This window comes from Hyperolius riggenbachi, chromosome 9 (assembly GCF_040937935.1).
Source record: "Hyperolius riggenbachi isolate aHypRig1 chromosome 9, aHypRig1.pri, whole genome shotgun sequence".
Lineage (NCBI taxonomy): Eukaryota > Metazoa > Chordata > Amphibia > Anura > Hyperoliidae > Hyperolius > Hyperolius riggenbachi.
Window position 1 is genome coordinate 65170682 of NC_090654.1, and position 22794 is coordinate 65193475.

The 22794-nt window shown below is 46.0% G+C and overlaps 1 long non-coding RNA gene across 2 annotated transcripts in view; it reads left to right on the forward strand.

Annotated features, from left to right (window-relative positions):
- Positions 1-22794, forward strand: part of LOC137532459 (uncharacterized) — a 310063-nt gene that overhangs the window by 248526 nt on the left and 38743 nt on the right. For both annotated transcript variants that reach the window (XR_011023935.1, XR_011023936.1), the window contains one exon: positions 8555-8643. This is a non-coding gene — a long non-coding RNA (uncharacterized lncRNA). The remainder of the gene's footprint in view (positions 1-8554; positions 8644-22794) is intronic.

Genomic DNA, 22794 nt, shown 5'->3' on the forward strand with positions numbered 1-22794 from the left:
ATCCCCAGCGCTAGCGAAAAGTAGCTAGCGCGATCCCAGGAGACAGAACAGAAGAGATAGCTGGTAGCAACCGCTGCACCAGCTATACTCCAAGAACAGAGATCAGAACCATTTCCTGTCGACCACCATTGGGACAGGACAATGGCAACAGGCAAGACAAGACAGAACAGGCAATACAGATAATACAACCTGACTGGGCTAGAAGGGGAGCCTAAAGCAACCCCCAGGAATTAACTATACTAGATAGCAATGGCTGACACTCCAGCAGTGTCCATCAGGAACAGACCATGGAAGGGAAATGACCAGCAAAGCCTTCTGGGAAACATAAAGCTCTTATAGTGCCAGTCATCAAAGAAGGCAGGTAGGGGATTTGCATAACGAATGTATGCAAATTCCCCAGCAAGAGAACAGACCAGAACTTGCAATGGAAAGACAGGTCTCTGTTCCAGAGTCCTGCAGCATGCAAACCTAAACAATGGTCAAAAGGCTGCCTGCCTACGCAGGCAGCTGAGCGGATTCTCACAGTACCCCCCCCCTCTAGGGATGGATTCCAGACATCCCTCAAAACTGGTATCATCACAGAACTCTAACTGAAGACTCATGAAGGTCGGGGCAGCCCGACAAGGCCCAATTCCAGAGTCAGTCCATCCGAAACCGACCTCATCGGAAGCAGAAGCCACCGAAACATGCCCATCAGCACTACAAGTCTCAGCGTAACACCCATCAGGACTGTGGACACCAGAGAAAAAGCCATCGACACCCTCCAGACAATACCCACCACCTTTCAAGGAGCATCCAAGAATACCAAACCTGCCGCAATACCTGTTCGAAGTGTCCCTTACAACACCAAAGCCATTGCTGGTCGTATTCAGGGCACCAAGCAAAACCTTTCCCGGAAGCTCCGCAGAGATCCCAAGAAGCCAGAACGCTCACCAGGCTCACATGGAGAACCACCAAGAACCCCTATGGAACCTATGATCATTCCAGACTCAAAATTAGCAGGACACCCATCAAGATCAGGACTTTCAGGGACCACTTTTGGGCATGCAAGCAGGCAGGCTATATCGGAACATGTCTCCACTGAGGAAGCATCTGAGTACGCTGGTAACCGAGGCACACTTGGGCTTTCTGGATCACAGAGCACATCGGGGTACACTAGTACAGGAGAAACCTCAGGACATGTCAGGGAACTGCCAACCTCAGAGTCCGACACGACAAGACCAAAACCAGTACCGGGCAGAAAATCATCACGAGTAAAGGTCACAGGTACTGGTCTTTCAAAAGAAGACTCGAACTCAAATTCAGAATTTTCTGTAACTGCAATATCATGATTGATTACACATGACTGAAGCTCCACCAGAGCTGAAATGGTAGCCAGCAAGGCAGCAATGCCTACGGAAGAGGGCAACACCTCAGAAGGACTTGGGGGGCAGGAGACATCTCCTACAAGTTCTGCACCCTTTGGGAGGAACTCGGAGACCTCCAGAACATAATTTTTCAAGTTTTCTAAGAAGGATTCTGTACTATCCATGTTACAGGGCAAAACTGGAACTTTATTTTGCGAACAGGGCAGATGTCCCAGGGAAGATTCCACCACAAACTGAGACTGGATCTCATCATCATGAGGGGAATGTACAGGTATATTTATTGGAACACACACTGACTCCCTAACTTCAATCTCACTGCACCCGAAATTCTGCGTAGCAGTCAAACTAGCTTGCAACTCCAAAACTGCAGAAAAACAGGTAAAAATAGCAGCAATACCTAGACGAGCCTCTAGGGGCAGGGCAGGAGATATTGTACAAGGCAATATTGACTCATCCAGAGTACAGGGTGGAGAGTCAGAACTTCCCTCAGAGCAAGAAAGGGGCTCACAAACATCAGTGTGAAAGGAAAACATGTTTTTATTCATGGTACAGGGCAGGTTCAGAGAAAGCGTCTCTGAATAAGGCAAAGAGGGTTCAGCATCAGATTCGCAAAACCGAAGCGCTGTCTCACTCTTAGATTCGGCTAACAATGTCGAATCCGAGGAATCAGAACGCAAAACCTGCGAATCAAAATTCACTTTAGGTTGTGAAACTGACACTTCTATAGCGCAAACCTCCGCGATCTGCGGAGCAGACTGCAAGGCATCTAGGACCGAAACACTGGAGCACTGTCCCCAGGCAACGGGCCCTTACAGGTGTGAACAGGGTGAGACAGAGGCTCATCTGCAGAAGAAATAGGGACATCAACAGGACAAACTTTATTAGGCATATTAATTTTACTTTTGACGCTGCATAGTCGAGAACTTTTCCACATAGCAGGGTCACAGACGGAAGATCTCAAAGATCTATTACTAAATGACAAAGGATCCCACACATCCTTGAGGAAACCGGCAGACTCATGCCGATCACAATCTGATCACATCCGAGAAACAGGCATCAGATCGCACAGATTCAAACTGCACACTCTCAGGAGAGAATCCTTCAGGATTCGCACAGGAATCAACCACAGCGGCATACTCATTCATTTCAGATTGCACAAAGTCAAGACTCTCATGCTTTACCCCAGAAAGGCAGGAACAATCATCCGACAACGATGTCTCTTTATTGGAATCAATTGGTTGGTGTGTGTGCAACTCATCCAAAATCGTTTGCCATACATAGATCACCAGATCCACATCATCCTTGTCACATTCATCGGAATCAATCAGAAGGTACATAGAATCAAGACAAGCATTCAAGACATCTTCGCTTTTTGCGATGTAAAAATTGCAAAAGGCTTTCCAATCAAAATCGAATTCCTCCAGCAAGGCCCCAACATCCCAGGAAGCAAATGGGGGTTCAAACAGGCCAGTATCCAGATAATCTCCATAGGGGTGGAGTTCAGGAACAAGAACAGATTTTTTAACTGCTTTAATGTAGTGTGCGATCCTACCTATAGCAGGATCCACATAAGCTTTGGATTGGGGCAAAAAACCTGGAAACTGATCAGCAGATGCATTATAAACATCATTATCATACTGCATGGTTTTGCCCATTTCAGACTTGACAGAAATAACCTCTCTATCTGTGGTTGCCATGGGCAACGGATCTTTCCGCTGGGAAGCCTTCCTAGATCTTTTACGTTTAGACTTAGAGGCTTTGGATGGCTGCTTTATGGATGAAAGAGTAGATGGAACAGCTGATTGAGCTGCTGACAACAACTCATTAAGGGGGTATGGTAATTGAGGTAATCTCAGCCAATTGTGAATTAAAAAGGCCAAGAATTCCAGGGGTCTTTGACTCAGGGTGGTATGATCTAACACATCATAACCCCACATTGACATTTCGCCCCCCCCCCCCAACAGAATGTAGACCATTTGGGGGGCCCAGGTAGACACTGGGGTGCATTGGAATTCAGGGTTCGCTAACAGTTTCGTACACTCAGACAAAAATTCGTCTGCTGATTCAGGTTCAAGTTTTTTAAATCTCTTAAAGGTACAAGAGCCATATTCGACAAAATCGTACAAATCGGAAATTCCGTCTACACTGGGGTTTTGGGTTAGGCTGGTCATTCTGTAACGATTGTGGAACTTTCTCCGTGATCAGCGCACAACGCGTGCGCTGACACGGCGGAAATCCTCCACAAGCGTATATTTGCAGGCACCCAGCAAAAGGTGCTACGCACCTGTAGAGGGAAATTCCTGTCGGCAGATGGCGCTGAGGAGTGCAGAGGAACCAATCCTCTGTACCTCCACAAATGCCAGACAGGAATTGTACGAAGCGCAGAGCGCAATCGCAAGAGAGGCAATTGCGAATGAGATTGAGCAAAGGGACAGGTTGTATGTGTGTTCGCCAATCCAGTCGCCACCCCGCGACCGCGCACACACAACAGCAGATATGAAATAGGAACGCAATCGCGAGAGGTGCGATCGCCAGGCGTGACACAAGGCAGATCAGAATACGAGGGTAGCAAAGGCACAGCAAATAATACAATAAGGAGATACGGAAAATAACAAACGCTAGCTAACCGCGAACACCGCACTCATTCGCAACAGTGCACGCGGTTATGCGCAATCTCCACGTGATAAGCACAATAGAGACAAGCACGCCTAACTAACCATTAACAGACAAACATGAAAAAGAGGACGCGAGCGCTTGCTTAACGGTTACTTCACCGAGCCTCCAGCAAGCGTAGCGGACAAGACAGACACACGAAAACAGGGACAAGCGAGAGATAGGATCCACAGCACTAGCGAAAAGTGGCTAGCGCGATCCAGGTACAGAGTAGCAGAACAGAAGGATCCCCAGCGCTAGCGAAAAGTAGCTAGCGCGATCCCAGAAGACAGAACAGAAGGATCCCCAGCGCTAGCGAAAAGTAGCTAGCGCGATCCCAGAAGACAGAACAGAAGGATCCCCAGTGCTAGCGAAAAGTAGCTAGCGCAATCCCAGGAGACAGAACAGAAGAGATAGCTGGTAGCAACCGCTGCACCAGCTATACTCCAAGAACAGAGATCAGAACCATTTCCTGTCGACCACCATTGGGACAGGACAATGGCAACAGGCAAGACAAGACAGAACAGGCAATACAAATAATACAACCTGACTGGGCTAGAAGGGGAGCCTAAAGCAACACCCAGGAATTAACTATACTAGATAGCAATGGCTGACACTCCAGCAGTGTCCATCAGGAACAGACCATGGAAGGGAAATGACCAGCAAAGCCTTCTGGGAAACCTAGCTCTTATAGTGCCAGTCATCAAAGAAGGCAGGTAGGGGATTTGCATAACGAATGTATGCAAATTCCCCAGCAAGAGAACAGACCAGAAACTTGCAATGGAAAGACAGGTCTCTGTTCCAGAGTCCTGCAGCATGCAAACCTAAACAATGGTCAAAAGGCTGCCTGCCTGCGCAGGCAGCTGAGCGGATTCTCACAAGCTGATCTTTAATGCATCCGCAGTGTCTGAATCACCCACCTGAAACAAGCATGGGACGTATCATGTCAAGTTTCGCATCTTCATGCTTGATCGGGAGCAGTGGCTAAAAGTATTAGAGGAAGAAGACAACATTGTTTAAAAGATAATGAATATGGCAGCATCCGTATCCTTCTCACGCAATACAGTTGTTACTGTAAAACCAGCAGTGTCTGGTGGGGTTCCCTCCCTGGGGCTTAGATATGGCCAGTCCCCAGCTGCACTACCCACCCTGCGCACACACAAGCGAGCAGCCATTAAGTGCCGGGGTGTGTCTCTCTGCCCACATACCACCCTACAGGCTATGTGTCATCATCACCGCTATAATTACACATAATGCTGCGGCACTGCCTTATGTAATCCGGCTCATTGCATAGGGCAGCATGAGGTCACTATTTACTGCATCCTCTCAGCTTCCTTCTCATCATCTCACATCATTTGAGGAGATCCCCAAGCAACAGTTTTAATAAGTATTTTGTAGAAGGCGTAACGAACCTTCATAATTTACGTTTGTGTCAAAGAGGCTGCCAAGATTCGCATACAAGGCAGGGAAGTACCCAGTAATGTGCCAGCTAATTCCTGTATATCCTGCAGGAGAGATACATGCCGAAGCTGAGCAGTTACTGTGCTAGTGATGCTCATGTCTATGGAGAAGCATGTGATGTTTGATCAAGTGTAGAAGGCTTTGATTGGCTGGTGACAAAAATGTGTTGAAGCAGGAAGTGTTTGCAGCCAATCAGAAAGGAATATGGCTGTTTCTGGCCATATTGGCGCCCAAGTCAACTGCAGCCTGCACCCTCTCCCCATTTCCCCATAAACGTATGAAAAGGGAGTATGTACCCGACATTAATTTACAAGTTGGAATATTGTCCTGGAAACACAGAAGAACTGCAACAATCAATACAGACCAAATAAAAACAATTACAGCTGAATAAAGCTCCTGAAAAGTACCTGCCATTCATTGTTATGCTAGACAGGTAACCTATGTTCTGTTAATCAGCAGTACGAATTTAGGGGTCTATTCCACTAGCAGCAATTTGATCCAAATCGCAAATCGCTAACGATTTTTAAATCACTAGGGTTGCTTATTTAACATGGCTCCTTGGTGCCCGCTCAATCAGCTGTCAGTTCAGGCATCATGCTGTTCACTATCCACCACCCCTCTCCCCCCCCCACAGCTCTCTGGGCTGCTCTAGGAGTCGTGTTTCATGGCAGCCATGTGATGCTTGTGGTGTAATAGAATTGTTCTCAGCTGGAGTTTCACTTTTTCATACCTTCCTAGTCTCTCTACTGGCTCTTTTTCCACTTTCATATATGGCAACCACCCCTTGCATGTGCAGCCCCCCCCCCCCCCCCCCCCCATGTGTAACATCTGTGTACTGCAACCTATCTTTCATGTTATGTTACCTTGAGAAGTTGCTACCTCCTTCCATATGTGTTCCCTTTTGCAGCCTAGCGTTCCATATGCAGCAGCCCCCCCTTTAATATCTTGACGCCCCTACACCTGCAGGAGCTGGAAATAGTGGGGACTTAACCATTCCGGGACCGCTTAAGCCTGATGAATTGTTTTTTTTTTTTTTTTTTTTTATCAATCATCTTTTTATTGAAAACAAAGAGTAGCATACATAATAAAGCATTATACAAAATACAAGCTCCATTGAAACAGCGAACAGGATGTTTATCTTCATATAGAAAGCGAACTATGCAGGGGGTGTGTATCCTGGTAAGAACATAGTAGTATCAATAATAGAAAAATATATGAATTATACAGTCTACCCTGTAGAGCCAGTAGGTTTGCTAATCAATCCATGCACAAATATGAATATAGATTTAAAACTTATAGTAAAACAGAACATCAAGAATAAAAGAAAACGGGCAAAACAAACGCATACAAGACCAAAGGATTAGACTGGAGAAACTGCAGAACCTGGAAAGTCATATTGAGTGCTTCCCAGACCACCAGAGCCAAAGGATTACTTTATATACATAAAACCAGAGAATTATGGGAGCTTACGACTGCGTGATTGGAGGCGCCACAATGACATATCCCAATCCTCCCATTGACCCCACAGTTCCCTATGGGCATCTGTAATATCATGGATTCTAGCTGTTAACCATCTGCAGACCACCTAACACCGATGGGCGTGGCCACGGCGGCAGCTCCAGGACCGCCTAAAGCCGATTGGCATCAAGTCATGGGGCTGCAGTTTCCCAAGGAACTGTCGCGCGCATGCGCTATCGTTCCCTATCACTTCACGGAACAGAGTTCCGTGATCAGTCTGCTAGCCACCGATCGCGACTGGCCGGGGAGCGCCGTCCTCTCATAGGCTGATGCCTATGAGAGGCGGAACAGGACAGATCGCTGTCCTGTTCCATAAAGATTATGGAGGGGAGGGGAGGGAGGGAGAGAGAGTCTTTTAGAGGCGGAGAAAGAAAAAAAAAATGGCCACAACGATTGGACATCTCAGGCGGCATGTCCCCTTAAGGACAAAAAAAGGAGGCGAGTCCAATCGCTGGGCTCCATAGCTGGGCTGTGCAGGAGGCTGAAAAGCCTGCACAGCCCAGTGCTGCAAAAATGAGCCTGGTTGTTGGGGGATTAACACTGCGGTGGTCAAGTGGTTAAATGATGCATTGTTTTAATGCCACTGGCTCCTGTGCACGAGACGTGATTGCTTCTAAAGACAGCTGACCTCCATACCTTGGTCAGGAGCATAATGGGCATAAATACGAGCATAATGTGCTCATTTGACACTCATCATTTGGCGATCCTGATTGCGAAGTGATGTGTGGCAGTTGCCGCACATGCTAGCAGGACTGATAGTGACGTTTTTACCACCTGAGCATCTGAAGCCACCCAATCCCCATGAACCCGATCCCCTTACCCCCCACCAGGCCAGATGCGTGGTCAGTATATGTTCCCCTCCATCTGTATAATCAGCAGAGCACTGGTCCATGGCTGGCTCCTTTCCTCTTCAGCTTGTGCTGCAGCCTACAGAGTGGCTGCATCTCCTGTAGGCTCCCAATGTCACATGATATGCATTGGGAGCCTACAGAAAGATGCTGCCACTCAGTGGTAGGCTGCAATGCAGAAGAAGAGAAGACCTGGCGATAAACCAGGTAGTTGTGCAACAACTCTGCATAAACAAATGTCAGGCTGTGCGCTGCATGCTAGATTCTCAGCTGAGACGGTGCTGAACGATCAGTGCGAACAAGGGCCATCTAGCTCCTGTTTAGTATCAGAATATATAGTCTTCTCCCCAAATTTTTCTCCAGCCGGGTGGCATAAAGTAGCCGGGTGGGGCGCGACAGAGGAATGCAAGGTCGGCGCTTCCCTGCGCAACTCTGCTTACAGCATAGGGGGCGGATGAGGAGGTGAGCCAATGATAGCAGGATGCCCACCAAAATTACCCGGGTAAAGCAATCAGTTAAAAGAGCCTGGGGAGAACACTGATATTGAACATTGAAATGACATTGTAGTCAGGAGATCAAGCCCATTTAATGTAGGTATGTGATCAAGTTCTGAAAGCGAATGATTAATTAACTGACAGCTTGTTCATTAAGAATAATAATAATAATATAAAAGTCACAGAAAGTGAAATGTAATTCTTATCTCCACAGGTGTGTGTTGGACTCTCTTCTTAGCAGAAGTTTCAGCTTCCTTCTAAGCTATTTGGCATCAGGTCACAGATTACGCTCTCCAGGACACAGTAAGTAGTGTTGTTATCTGTATTCTGCTTTGTTAGTATCTATTGCTATACAATGAGGTTAAAAGGGTCTCTTGAACCCTCATCCTGGTGTGTCAGAACCTGAAAGGGCTTGGGAAGTCTAGCTGATCGTGTGTCTGTGTCACTCCTCGTCACCCGATTCACTCCTCGTCACCCCTTTCCACCAGCTGCTCTATGACATCAGTAATAGCGCACAATATTTATGTGGCTGTAATTATGTTTGCAAAGCTGTCAGCTGTAACATATTTGGAGAGTGATGTCATCATCATCACTAATTTGTAGAATGTTATTTCTTGCGTCACGTGACCACATGTGAAAGTATTCCTTCATGGAAATCATAAGTGACCCTGAACATGAGTCAGCGGCAGAACGCGGGATATCCTCTGCCTGCTTATTTTCCAGATGGGTTTATTCGCAATATCCCTCCCCAGCCCCTGCCCATGAAATCTATTGAGCATCGGTTGAACTGCACTCGCTCTACTGCTTGGTGCAGCATTATTATGTCCAATATCAAATATCCTATCCTATAAAACCCCTGTGTCGCTGTGTCCCCTGTCCCTGTGTCCTTGTGTTCCACGTACTGCACATGCACGGCAGGCGGGCAGACTTGGGAGAGCAGGAGGACAGGCCCAGGGGGGTGGGAGTGTGGGCGCATGCGTGCTGACCGGCGGCGTGAGGGGAGAGGCCTAGCGCCCGTTTTTAAATTGGCTTTCGGTCTTGTGTAATAATAATGATAGTGTGCGACTGTGATGGATACACTATAGAGTGTAAGCTCCTCTGGTGCAGACACTGATATGAGCCGTAGAGTATTGTACTGTGTTAGCCATAAGTTCAAGCAAGAAGTTTAGAATCAGGTTGATTCCATTTATTAAATGAATCACATTCTTATTATTTTAAGTTAGCCAATAAATTGTATCATCCTGATTCAGAATGTCACACTGATATGAATAGATCGGTGATCTCTGTACAGTACTGTTGACAGTATCAGAGCTGTATACTGTAAATATATAAAAATGCTGTGTGTGACTTTGGTGAGGACGTTAGCATGCAGGCTAGTGCAGAGGCTGAAGGGAATAGAACAGTGATCTCTGTACAGAGCTATGGGGTAAGTTTTAGCTAATGGCTGTTCCACACTGGCTGCGTTTGCATTTTTAAAAATGCTGTATGCAACAATTATGCAGCGATTCACATTCATTCGATGAGATTTGCAAATGAAATGCAGCAATTTCATACACTTGAATGAGTATTGCAGGCATATATGCGGCAAAATTGCCACCATTTTTCTGTAATTTTCAGTGTGGATCAGCCCTGAATAGAAATAGTGAAAAAAAACTCTTTGTGCAACAATTCTGCAGCAATTCTCATTTATCTGAATTAGAATCGCAAATGAAATAGCTGCAAAATCGCTTCTACAGCAATTCTCATTCCCTTGAATGAGAGCTGCAAATGTAATCGCAAGTTTCAGTGTCGATCAGGCCCAGGGGCGTACCTAGAAATCCCCGGGCCCCCCTGCAAAAAAAAAAAAATCCCCCCCGCCAGGGCCCGCTCTGGGGCTTTTGGGGGCAGGAGGGGTCGCAGCATAAGAGGAGAGTGTGGCAGATCGGTGGGGAGGGGGGAAATTCCCCCCCTCACCTCGGGCTCTCCTCTCAGCGCTCCCCCTCCTGAAATCATTGGTGGCAGCGGGCAGCAGCAGCGGCGGCAGCAGCAGCGGTGGCGGCAGAATGATACATTACCTCCTTCTCGCTGGAGGACTTCCGTTCTAAGAGCTTCTTGCAACTTCCTGTGTAAACAGGTAGTCCTCCAGCGAGAAGGAGGTAATGTATCATCCTGCCGCCACCGCTGCTGCTGCTGCCCGCTGCCACCAATGATTTCAGGAGGGGGAGCGCTGAGAGGAGAGCCCGAGGTGAGGGAGGGGGGGAATTTCCCCCCTCCCCACCGATCTGCCACACTCTCTTCTTATGCTGCGAACCCTCCTGCCCCCAAAAGTCCCTGAGCGGGCCCTAGGGGGGCCCCGGGCCCCCCCGCGACGGCAGGGGTCGCATCCCCTATTGGTACGCCAGTGCGATCAGCCCTGAATCGTAATAGTAAAATAACTCTGCATGCAAAAATACTGCACTCATTCACTTAATTGAGAATCACAAACACAATTGCGGCAAAATCTCTTCTCCAGCGATTCTCATTCACTTGCTGACATTTTTTTCACCATTTTCAGTGTGGATCAGCCCTAAATAGTAAAAGTAAAAGTAAAGTATAACATCCTTTCTACAGGCCTGTCTATAAAAACTTCAAATCAATATTAATGGCCATGAAAAAATAAAAAATTCTAAGTAAAATTGAACATTCAGATGATATTATGCAATCAAACAGTGGTGCCAAAAGAATATAAGTAGCTAAAAATGTTAAAAGCTTGAGGAGGCAGTGGTGGACTTACCTACTCCAATTAGACACAAGATTGTTGTATTTTACAATGATATAGTTTACATACTCCCAGATTCACTGCAACGCATCTCGCGGGTGTGACCCGGTTTCATCAGGCAATATAGACAGGAGTAAACAGCAAATGCAGGTCTATTTCAAACCATGTGCCTTTGTAGATGGTGATTCAGATGATATTACAGGGAGTGTAGTATTATTAGGCAAATGAGTATTTTGACCACATCATCCTCTTTATGCATGTTGTCTTACTCCAAGCTGTATAGGCTCGAAAGCCTACTACCAATTAAGCATATTAGGTGATGTGCATCGCTGTAATGAGAAGGGGTGTGGTCTAATGACATCAACACCGTATATCAGGTGTGCATAATTATTAGGCAACTTCCTTTCCTTTGGCAAAATGGGTCAAAAGAAGGACTTGACAGGCTCAGAAAAGTCAAATATAGTGAGATTTCTTGCAGAGGGATTCAGCACTCTTAAAATTGCAAAGCTTCTGAAGCGTGATCATCGAACAATCAAGCGTTTCATTCAAAATAGTCAACAAGGTCGCAAGAAGCGTGTGGGAAAACCAAGGCGCAAAATAAGTGCCCATGAACTGAGAAAAGTCAAATGTGCAGCTGCCAAGATGCCACTTGCCACCAGTTTGGCCATATTTCAGAGCTGCAACATCACTGGAGTGCCCAAAAGCACAAGGTGTGCAATACTCAGAGACATGGCAAAGGTAAGAAAGGCTGAAAGACGACCACCACTGAACAAGACACACAAGCTGAATCTCAAGTCTCAAGACTGATTTTTCTAAGGTTTTATGGACTGATGAAATGAGAGTGAGTCTTGATAGGCCAGATGGATGGGCCCGTGGCTGGATTGGTAAAGGGCAGAGAGCTCCAGTCCGACTCAGACGCCAGCAAGGTGGAGGTGGAGTACTGGTTTGGGCAGGTATCATCAAAGATGAGCTTGTGGGGCCTTTTCGGGTTGAGGATGGAGTCAAGCTCAACTCCCAGTCCTACTGCCAGTTTCTGGAAGACACCTTCTTCAAGCAGTGGTACAGGAAGAAGTCTGCATCCTTCAAGAAAAACATGATTTTCATGTAGGACGATGCTCCATCACCAAGTACTCCACAGCGTGGCTGGCAAGAAAGGGTATAAAAGAAGAAAAACAAATGACATGGCCTCCTTGTTCACCTGATCTGAACCCCATTGAGAACCTGTGGTTCATCATAAAATGTGAGATTTACAAGGAGGGAAAACAGTACACCTCTCTGAACAGTGTCTGGGAGGCTGTGGTTGCTGCTGCACGCAATGTTGATGGTGAACTGATCAAAACACTGACAGAATCCATGGATGGCAGGCTTTTGAGTGTCCTTGCAAAGAAAGGTGGCTATATTGGTCACTGATTTGTTTTTGAATGTCAGAAATGTATATTTGTGAATGTTGAGATGTTATATTGGTTTCACTGGTAAAAATAAATAATTGAAATGGGTATATATTTGTTTTTTGTTAAGTTACCTAATAATTATGCACAGTAATAGTCAGCTGCACACACAGATATCCCCCTAAAATAGCTAAAACTAAAAACAAACTAAAAACTACTTTCAAAAATATTCAGCTTTGATATTAATGAGTTTTTTGGGTTCATTGAGAACATGATGGTTGTTCAATAATAAAATTATTCCTCAAAAATACAACTTGCCTAATAATTCTGCACTCCCTGTATTATTAATAATTTAAATGAATAATTTATAAAGCACCAACATATTCTGTGGTGCTGTACAAGGTAAGAAACAAACATAGGGGTACATACGGTAGTAATACAGACGATGGTATACAGCAATATACAAAATACAGAATCGATATAAAATACAGAATTGGTAATGACAGTGACAAAAGTAACATGATGAAAAAAATGTACAACAAATTCCAAGACTCAAAAGGGTGAGAGATGATATGTAAAATAATAATAATTGCTAGGTATGAGGCCAGCAGAATTCTCCTCTGTAATGCTCAGCACATCTCCACTCATCTGCACCGCTAATATTACAATCCCCATGTCTGACCTCTTGGAGTACAAGGGGTGACATGTATCACTGAATGAAGCTGAAGAGCCGCTATTCCTCTACAAATGGCCCTCATGGCCAGCTCAGGTCCCAGGCCTGCGGGGAGGAGAGGGCTGCAGAGGACTTGTGTGATTGATGCTCCTTCTTACACCTCTTCTTGACCCATACATGAAGCTCAGAGATAAATGTGACACTTACAAGAAGAGAGGAGAGAGTGGGCGGAAGGAGGGGGCAGCGGGAGACACACAAAAACTGGAGAGAGTGATGGAGAGAGTTCATGAAACCGCAACAATGCCATTCACAGGCCTCTCCACAATGCGCTGAGGAAGTGAGAAATGTCTGAGCCACAATGAGGGCCATCGGGGAGGTGGGGTGGGTCAGACCTGGCAATGTGGGCTGCACAACGGGATTGGTGTACAGATGGGCAGAATTGGAGCCCTGAGGAAATCAGGTGGATGATGTGAGGCTTATTCAGATCCCCGGCCATAAATTCCTCACATTCCTCATTCTGAGTAAAACACGAAATGGCAAACAAGTGCCATGTACACAAAATGCAATCCCTGTGTGTCAGCACATATCCGGGCCTGCAGAGCAGTGTGTGTAGTGTGTATCTGTCTCAATGTTATACACCATAAGAGCAGGCACCACCAGAATCCAGAGAAATAACAGACTCTCCCAATCTTTAACCCTTTCCGACCGTGCCAGCCATCTCTGACTTCAGCCTACAGTGTTGTTTCACCTTATGCATCCGAGCAACTTTCCCCTCCCATTCATTCGCCAATAACTTTATCACTACTTATCACACTAAATTATCTATATCTTGTATTTTCCGCGACCATTTAGACTTTCTTTGGGTGATACAATTTGGGAAACACAGAATATCCCTCACCTGTCTCTCTATAAAACTTAACTTTTAATGAAATGCTAAAAGAGATATATGGCTGATGCTGTATAAATGAACTTGAAAGTAATGCAGGACCCGCTTTGTCAGCAAATATAATAGTAGCATCCGCTACTCAGGTCTATTGCATTACCACTAAATATAAAATTACACTACCCCCACCAAACAACCCGACATGTTTCACTTCTAAATGAAGCTTTTTCAAGGGAAAAAAAGTGCAAAGACAGTGCTAACAGTGATAAGGTGCAAAGTTACATTCTTAAAATCAAGTACACATTTAGCCTATAGGCCTATAACATAATGACAGCCAACAATTTGCTAAGAATTATTTTATTCTAAATGCATTTTAACTGGAAAATTAAGAAAGAAATGAAAAAAATGCATTGTTTCTCAGTTTTTGGCCGTTATAGTTTGAAATTAATACATGCTACCATAATTCAAACCCACGTATTTTATTTGCCCATTTGTCCCGCTTATTACACCATTTAAATTATGTCCCTTGCATTGGCAGCAGCGCAGTCTATCTGAATGGATATATCCGTCCAGATAGACTTAAGTGGTTAAAGGATACATAAGGTGACTTATGACATGATGAGACAGACATGTGTATGTACAGTGCTAACCACAGAAATAACTATGCTGCGTTCCTTTTTTCTTTTTCTGTCTGAAAGAGTTAAAAATTAGGTTCTGTCCAGGTCAGGACCGTGTCGGACTATAGCGTAACCTGATAAGGAATTACAGTCATAAAACACTTTCCTGGCAGAAAATGGCTTCTGAGAGCAGGAAAGAGATAAAAAGGGTTGATAGTTCGTAGATTTTAGCTCTGGCATACTTCGATGCATGTGTCATTGAGCAGAGACAATGAAACAGTAAAAGCTTATAAAATAGCTTAGCCTTCCTGGCGGTAAGCCCGGGCTGAGCTCGGGCTATGCCGCCGGAAGGCACCGCTCATGCCCCGCTGGGCCGATTTGCATAATTTTTTTTTTTTGCTACACGCAGCTAGCACTTTGCTAGCTGCGTGTGCAATCCGATCGCCGCCGCTATCCGTCGCGCCACAGCCGCTTCCCCCAGACCCTGTGCGCTTCCTGGCCAATCAGTGCCAGGCAGCGCTGTGGGGTGGATCGGAGTCCCCTTTGACGTCACGACGTCTGTGACGTCATCCCGCCTGTCGCCATGGCGACGGGGGAAGCCCTCCAGGAGATCCCGTTCTTTGAACAGGATCTCCTGATCTCCAATCGCCGGAGGCGATCGGAGGGGCTGGGGGGATGCCGCTGAGCAGCAGCTATCATGTACCGAGACCTTGTCTCGCTACATGAAAAAAAAAAAATTAAAAAAAATGACTTTGCTGCCCCCTGGCGGATCTTGACAAACCGCCAGGAGGGTTAAAAAACAAAATAAAACTTTGGGATGTCTAAAAAAAAAGTCATTTTTAGGAGGAGGAGGACAAATCCAATTATTTATCTCATCAATGTATTTTCACCTTGTGTTTCCTTTAAGACAAGAGGTGAAATGGATTGCTTTCTGGAGTTCTACCTTAATGTTGAGACCTGCCTTAGGGTCTGCAAGAGAGAATTCTGCCCCGCAGCTGGACACCTACCCTCCACTGAGGTGGGTCTGGCAGAACAGTGAGCGGAAGTGTGCTGTATAGCAAGGGTGGGCGATCCTGGAAGCGTCAGAGCACTGGGAGCTCAGCGGAAGCACCTGATATGAAGTTATTGTTTTATATTGTATTCCCCAGCTCACTCCCCCATTTAATAACACTTTGGTTTCATATTAGTGGGAAATTAATTTCTTTTTTATATGTCACTGGATGCCGGCAGGGTGAGCGTACATGGGGAGCACACACCTGTGCTGGCTGCACTCTCTATGCAGGTGCCGGCCGGGAACAAGGCTGGGTGACAGAGAGCGCCAGCTTAACCCTCGCACTGCCGTCACCGTGCAACACGATGACTGCTTACAGCATCAACACTCAGGAGCTGAGAGCCGAGGCTTATTCATCCCACAGAAAGTGAAAATATAAAAGGTGTTACTTAACAGTTACTAGGATCTCTGCATAAGAAGCTGAGGAGAGTACTTGTTATGCTTTGTTTGTTTTCATGGTGGCCTGTTGTTTTACAACCATATTGTACTACAAGCTTCAGATTGTAAGCTGGCAAGGGCAGGACTCTCTCGCCCTTTTGTGTCTTGGTATACATTTTGTTCATAAGGTAAATCTCTACTCTAACTACTCTGTCTATCAATTCTGTATCATATACCTGTGTCTATATTTTGTGATACCATTGTCTGTATTATTATGTACTCCATGTTTGTTTTTTACTCTGTACAGCACCATGGAATATGTTGGTGTTTTATCAATCAATATTTATAAGTACTAGCAGCGCTGACAATGTAAGCTTAAAGGACAACTGTAGGGAGAGGTATATGGAGGCTACCATATTTATTTAGTGGCTGGATAGTGTAATGGTTAAGGGCTCTGCCTCTGATGTAGGAGTCCAGGGTTCAAATCCTGGCTCTTCCTACTCAGTAAGCCTGAACCTATTCAGTAAGGAGTTCATTGGGCAAGTCTCCCTAACACTGCTACTTCCTACTGAGTGCGCTCTTGTGGCTGCCTCGCAAGCGCTTTGAGTCCGACAGGAGAAAGGCGCTATACAAAAAAAGGAATTATTATTATTATTATTTCCCCTTAAGCAATATCAGTTGCCTGGCAGCCCTGCTGATTTATTTGGCTGCAGTAGTGTCTGAATAACACCAGAAACAAACTAATCTTATCAGTACCGACATTAATGTTGGAAACACCTGATCTGCTGCATGCTTGTTCAGGGTCTATGGCTAAAACTATTAGAGACAGAGGATCAGCAGGACAGCTAGGCACCTGGCATTGCACAAAAAGGAAAAAAAAAACATGGCAGCCTCCCTACAGTTGTCCTTTAAAGAGGAACTGTAGTGAAAATAACATAATTAATAAAATTGCCTATTTTTTCTTTTTATAATATTTATTTATAGATTATTTAGTCAGTGTTTGCCCTTTGTAAGATCTTTCCTCTCCCTGATTTACGTCCTGAATTTTATCACTGTTGGTGACAGCATTAGTTCTGCCAGGTGATCTGTACGGAATGTTCGTTACTGAGAGTTCTATGCGCTTGGCAGTTGGAAAAAGCTGTTATATCCCACAATGCAACGAGGACCACAAACCGCAAACTGTCAGAGCCATGGGCATGACATCACACTGTGGGAGATGTTTCACCACAATATCAGCCATACAGACCCCCTCATGATCTATTTGAGAAAAGGTAAAGATTTCTGGTGGGAAAGGGGTTATCGGCTACTGATTGGAATAAAGTTCAATCCTTGGTTAAAGGTCCTCTTTAAAGCTCCGTACACACGCTAGACCGCAGTTGTTGGAGAATGAGTGATCCCCAACAGCTAATGTTGTTAGAGCACATTTGAATTCAGAAACGGCACAACGACATTCTTCCGATCGGATTGTTACCGGAAGTGCAAAAATGAGGACCTGGAAGCGCAGGATTCGCAACACATGATTAGTTTGAATGGACTGATCATTTGTAGTTCAGTATGAGTGATTAACGCCGATTATTGCCAAAACGGATCTGCCAGGACAGATTGGTCTATAAGGGCATTGTTGGGACACTGTTTTAAATGATTCTTGGCCAATGCATTGTTTATTGTTCCTTTTCCAGGGGTTGGACATTGGAGGGTTTGATCAGTCATAGACGTGCAAGTATTTTCCATACTGATTGCTACCATCTTATCCAGCCTGGTCATGTGGAAATGACCCTCTATGTATTACACCTTATATCAACAGGAGCTGCCTTAATGGTGGACTTTAGCAAAAAATAAATCAATACATTGCAAAGTGAGAAGTTAAAAAATAGTAGATCAATAAATGATTGATAATGGCCATGTAATTTGTTCATGTTGTTTGATCCACCATCAGCCTACACGATCATCTTTACTGCTGGCAGACATGGAGAAAAACAGCACCAACTGCCATTATCTATAACCACACTCCCTAACAATAAAGGTACAAGGCTAAAAAGGTTGTTGTTTTTTATAGATGTACATATACAACGAAGAAGATACTGGTTGCTTGGCAGTTGGAAACAACCATTTCCCACAATGCAACGAGGCTCACAAACTGTAAACTGTCAGGACCTAGGTCCTGACATCACACTGTGGGAGGGGTTCCACCACAATATCAGCCATACAGACCCCCCTGATGTCCTATTTGAGAAAAGGTAGAGATTTCTCATGGGAAAGAGGGTATCAGCTACTGATTGGGATGAAGTTCAATCCTTGTTTACAGTTCCTCTTTAAACATTTCACAACACGAGGGAGGGCGATTAAAAACAAATTTCATGAATGGATCTGCTCAGTGATCAATCTCTGGTGATTGTATACTGTATACTGTATCTGTGTGTATTGCCAGTGGCTACACAAAGTCTGCCCAGTATGATAATCTGTTAATTGCTGCTGTGCAAATGATGGGTCTGCATTCCTTAGTGCTGCGTCTTCCCGTTCCCAGCCAGGAATGCGGATTGGAGTGTTAGCTCTTCTTCCTTAACGCATCTGCAGCTAATGAGCTCTCTGGGCAGCCTGGGAAGGCGGATCTGTCTGGACCTCTGTAGAGATCCGAAGACGACGCCAAGAAGTCTGTGAGATTTTCACTAGAGGCTTAACTACGAATCAGGGAAGCCTTATAGCCAAATTTTGATGGAGTCCCTAGCCAAGGCTTCTTCCGCTTTCTCAAAGGTGGTCACAGCGATATGGAATCAGCTACCCTATAAATATAGTGTGTGGACCATGAATATGTATAGCCACCCAAATAATGAACAGGTGACACCAATGCAACAAATGTAGAAATGGGGATACAGAGGTTTGTGACCAAACTAGGCCCCCTGAACCACAGGGGCCCTCCTCGCACCACCATACTACTGCTTCATTAGTGCTATGCTATTAACGTTCACCTTTATCTATATTCTACAGTGGTAATCACTAACAAACTGTTCCCCACCCCTTGGCAGGTTTTTTTTTCTGCTCCAGTGGTTATGTATAGACAAAGCTGATTTTCTGGAGAGGCCACAAAGGCCCAGGCCTTGGGTGGCTTCTGCCCAATGGGCTGCTGGACATAGAAAAAATAGTTGCTTAATATAGAAGAAAAGCCTGCAAATGGCGTACAGTATATATATATATATATATATATATATATATATATATCATAGAGTTGCACTTGCACAAACATAAAATCCATAACAGGGAGAAACATATGTAAGAGGAGAGAAGCTGGTCAAGGGAGCTGTACTCAGGGCAGCCATCAGGGGGGGGGGGGCAACTGACACTGCAGTGAGGGGCCCCGGGCTTCTGGGGGCCCTGGGCCCCCGAAAGCGCTGGAAGGGCCGCATGTGCTGGCTGCGGGCCTGTGGCTCACTAACTAGCATTTTGGGCCACCATCTATACCTGGCTACCTATACTGGGGCTGGAACCAACCTATACTTAGCTACCTATACTGGGGCACTACCTATACCTGGCTACCTATACTGGGGCAGCACCTATACTTGGCTACTTATACTGGGGCGCCTATATCTTGCTACCTATACTAGGAGCACCTGTACCTGGCTAACCTATACTGGTGCACCACCCATACCAGGCTACCTATACTGGGGGCAATTATACCAGGCTACCAATACTGGGGCACCACCTATAGCTGGCTACTTATACTGGGGGAACCTATACCTGGCTACCTATACTGGGTACACCTATGCCTGGATACCTATACTGGGGGCACCTAAACCTGGCTAGGGCAGGGGGACGAGCTGAGACAGAAGGGGACAAAGAGGTAACACAGGGGGATAAAAGAGGCACAGGGGGAACAGAGGCAGACAAAAGAGGCACAAGGAGAAAAGAGATGAGACGGGAACATGAGGTCACACAAAAGGACACAAAAGAGGCACAAACTGAGGTGAGACCGAGGGGGACAAAAGAGGTACAGAAAAAAAAAGAGGGGGGCAAAAGAGAATGGATAAAAGATAAGAACGGACCTACAAGTCCCTATCTGATTTGTTAACTGGGCACTACCTGTATTTTGCTAGTATTTGGCTCCTCCCACAACATGGCACGCCCGCGCCCACTTTTTGCTGCATCATGCTGTGCATGCCGCTTTCTTCAGTGTCAAAGACATGCACTTTTTTTCGCCCAGCGCACTTCGTACATGAGGTTGGGGTGGCTAGTGGGCGGGCACAGCAACCAGTGGGTGGGCCCAGGGAGGGGGACCCAGGCCTGATGATGTGTGAGGGGCCCCAAAATTTCTGATGGCTGCCCTGGCTGTACTTGATGTTGCTTGATATATTACATGCTGCACATGGATGTTACTGCACATGGCATTGGACAGCCACTGTTGCCTGTTGATATGGAGCAATAAGAAAGTTGGCCTAGGGACAGAAAAAGTATAAATCTGGCCTTGTGTATAGAATGCTAGAGGGTTTCCACGGCCATATTTCTAGAAAGGCCTCAAAGGCTCGAGTCTTAGGGCTGGTTCAAATGTGCGACTGCTGGGTGTCCTGTGGTGTCTCAAAAGCCCTTAACGGCTTTCTGTGGCAATCAGCCTTTATCACCCCTGTAGAGAGACATGGAGACAAAGCGGTAAGCGTCCGTGGAAGCTGCATGTTGCTTCTAGGATCGGCTGAAACGATGGGAGAAATCAAGGTCAGAGCGTGGCGTTTGCACAAACGATGGTAATCAGGGTCGGACTGGGCCACAGTAGTACAGTTTTTTCCCTCGGTGGGCCCCGCCTCCAGGTCTCTGGTGGGCCCCCTCCTTGTCTGACAGAGCTCCAATTGCTGCCTGCAGCACAAAAATTCTCTTCTCAGTGCTGTAATCACTCATGCTGAGAGCAGTGGCGTAGCTATGGAGCTGTAGGCCTCGATGCAAATTTTACAATGGCCCCCCCCCCCCCCCAAGCACTCTATACATAACAATTGATACGACGCAGCAAAACCTGCCAATGGCCACTACAGTGTCAGAGGTGCAAGAAGGGGATGGGAAATAGCTTGTTAGTGACCACTGTTCAAAGTATCTATAGAAGTGATTATTATGAGCACAGGACCAATAGAGAGGTAATACTGTAGTTGAGGGAGGGCCCTTCGGGCCCCTTTGGCCCAAGGCCCCAATGCGGTCGCAACCTCTGCGGTCACAACCTCTGCAAAGTAGGACATTCCTTTATATTGAAGGAGGGGACTCTATGCAAAGTTTTGCTGGGCAGCAGTGTCTCTGAATTACAATGCTGCTAAGATCATGTACATTTAGCCCTGTCCATAATACATCATGACCACACCCACCTACCGGTGCATGGTCACTCCCTTTTTTCACCGCAATCATGGGATGTGTGGGCCCCAGGTTGAAATTTCTTTGGTGGGCCCCCAGTGTCCCAGTCCGACCCTGATGGTAATTGATGGTAAAAGTAAGGAACAGGTGCTTCCATTCATTCCATTCAGTGGGAAACGACCCACAATCGCATGTGTGAACCAACCTTTAGGTGGCGGCTGCCACAGGCGGTGGCTGGACATTTTGCTAAATATAAGAGAGAGACCTGCAAATGTTAAAGGGAGGCATCAAGTGGGGAGAACCATGTGGATGAAGAGAGACTTCTTAAAGGAGCTCTATGTACAGGCGCGGGATCACGTGGACGTTTGGCGACAATTACTATCACAGCAGATCAGATTTTTAAGATCACCAATCACCCCCACACAAGGTACCGCGATCGCTTTACCTCTCGTTTTCACCCGTTGTGTGTACCCACCGGGAGGAGGATGGATCAGGGAATGCTCGTTGTCAGGTGATGTCACTGTCATCCATCTTCCTGCGTCATTAGGTGAGTATTTAGCTTAACAGACCAACTACACCACCAGAGCTACCAAGAAGTGTAAACATAGCAAAGAAATGAACAGCGCTACTTAAAAACAGATGAGTGCTTACCTGCAAAACAGTGCAAACCCCACTCATGGGATAAAATACACAACGAGCATACACATGACCTGTCTACCACTTGGAGGATGTTAGTTTCCACTAACAGCTTGCATGCAATTTGTTAGGTACTCGTTCCTTCCCACTGTCGAAGAAGTCTTTCCTCCATGGGAGGGGACCTAACACTAACTAAATTCTACCTATGCATATGCATAGCCTGGGCGCGCTACCAGTAAAATTGAGGGGGCTCAGCGCATCTCTGAGCTGAGGCCATTCGGAGGCGGCCTGGTGATGCGCTGATCCCACTTTTTTGCGCAAGAAGTGTAAACAGTTTGACTCCATCCACAAGACTCCACCTCTGACTGGAATATGACTTTTTGGTGGAGCGACTCCTGAAAAACTGATTATTAATCAGCTTGCTGTCAGTGCATTGCTCCTTGGCTCGCAGTCACTAGACGAGGCACATTATTACCACTATGCATCCGATGCAGCACGTTGTGTTCATTTAACACGAGGTCGGTGCCATGATATAATTGTTTGCAGAATCCCAGGCCGCTATTAACTTCTTTCCTGTAGCACATCAGAGCCCCCGAGGCTGCAGCTGCTCTTAACTCTTTGCTGGTGTGGGAAGACGGGTGGTGCTACTAATAAGGGGACAGTGTCCAAGGCTGCGCAGTAATGAGGGCGCCGCAGTCCCAGAGCCTCCATCCTAATTGGTTCTGGAGTGCAGGTGGAGCTGATTCTGATTTATGTGGAAAATGATATGAGC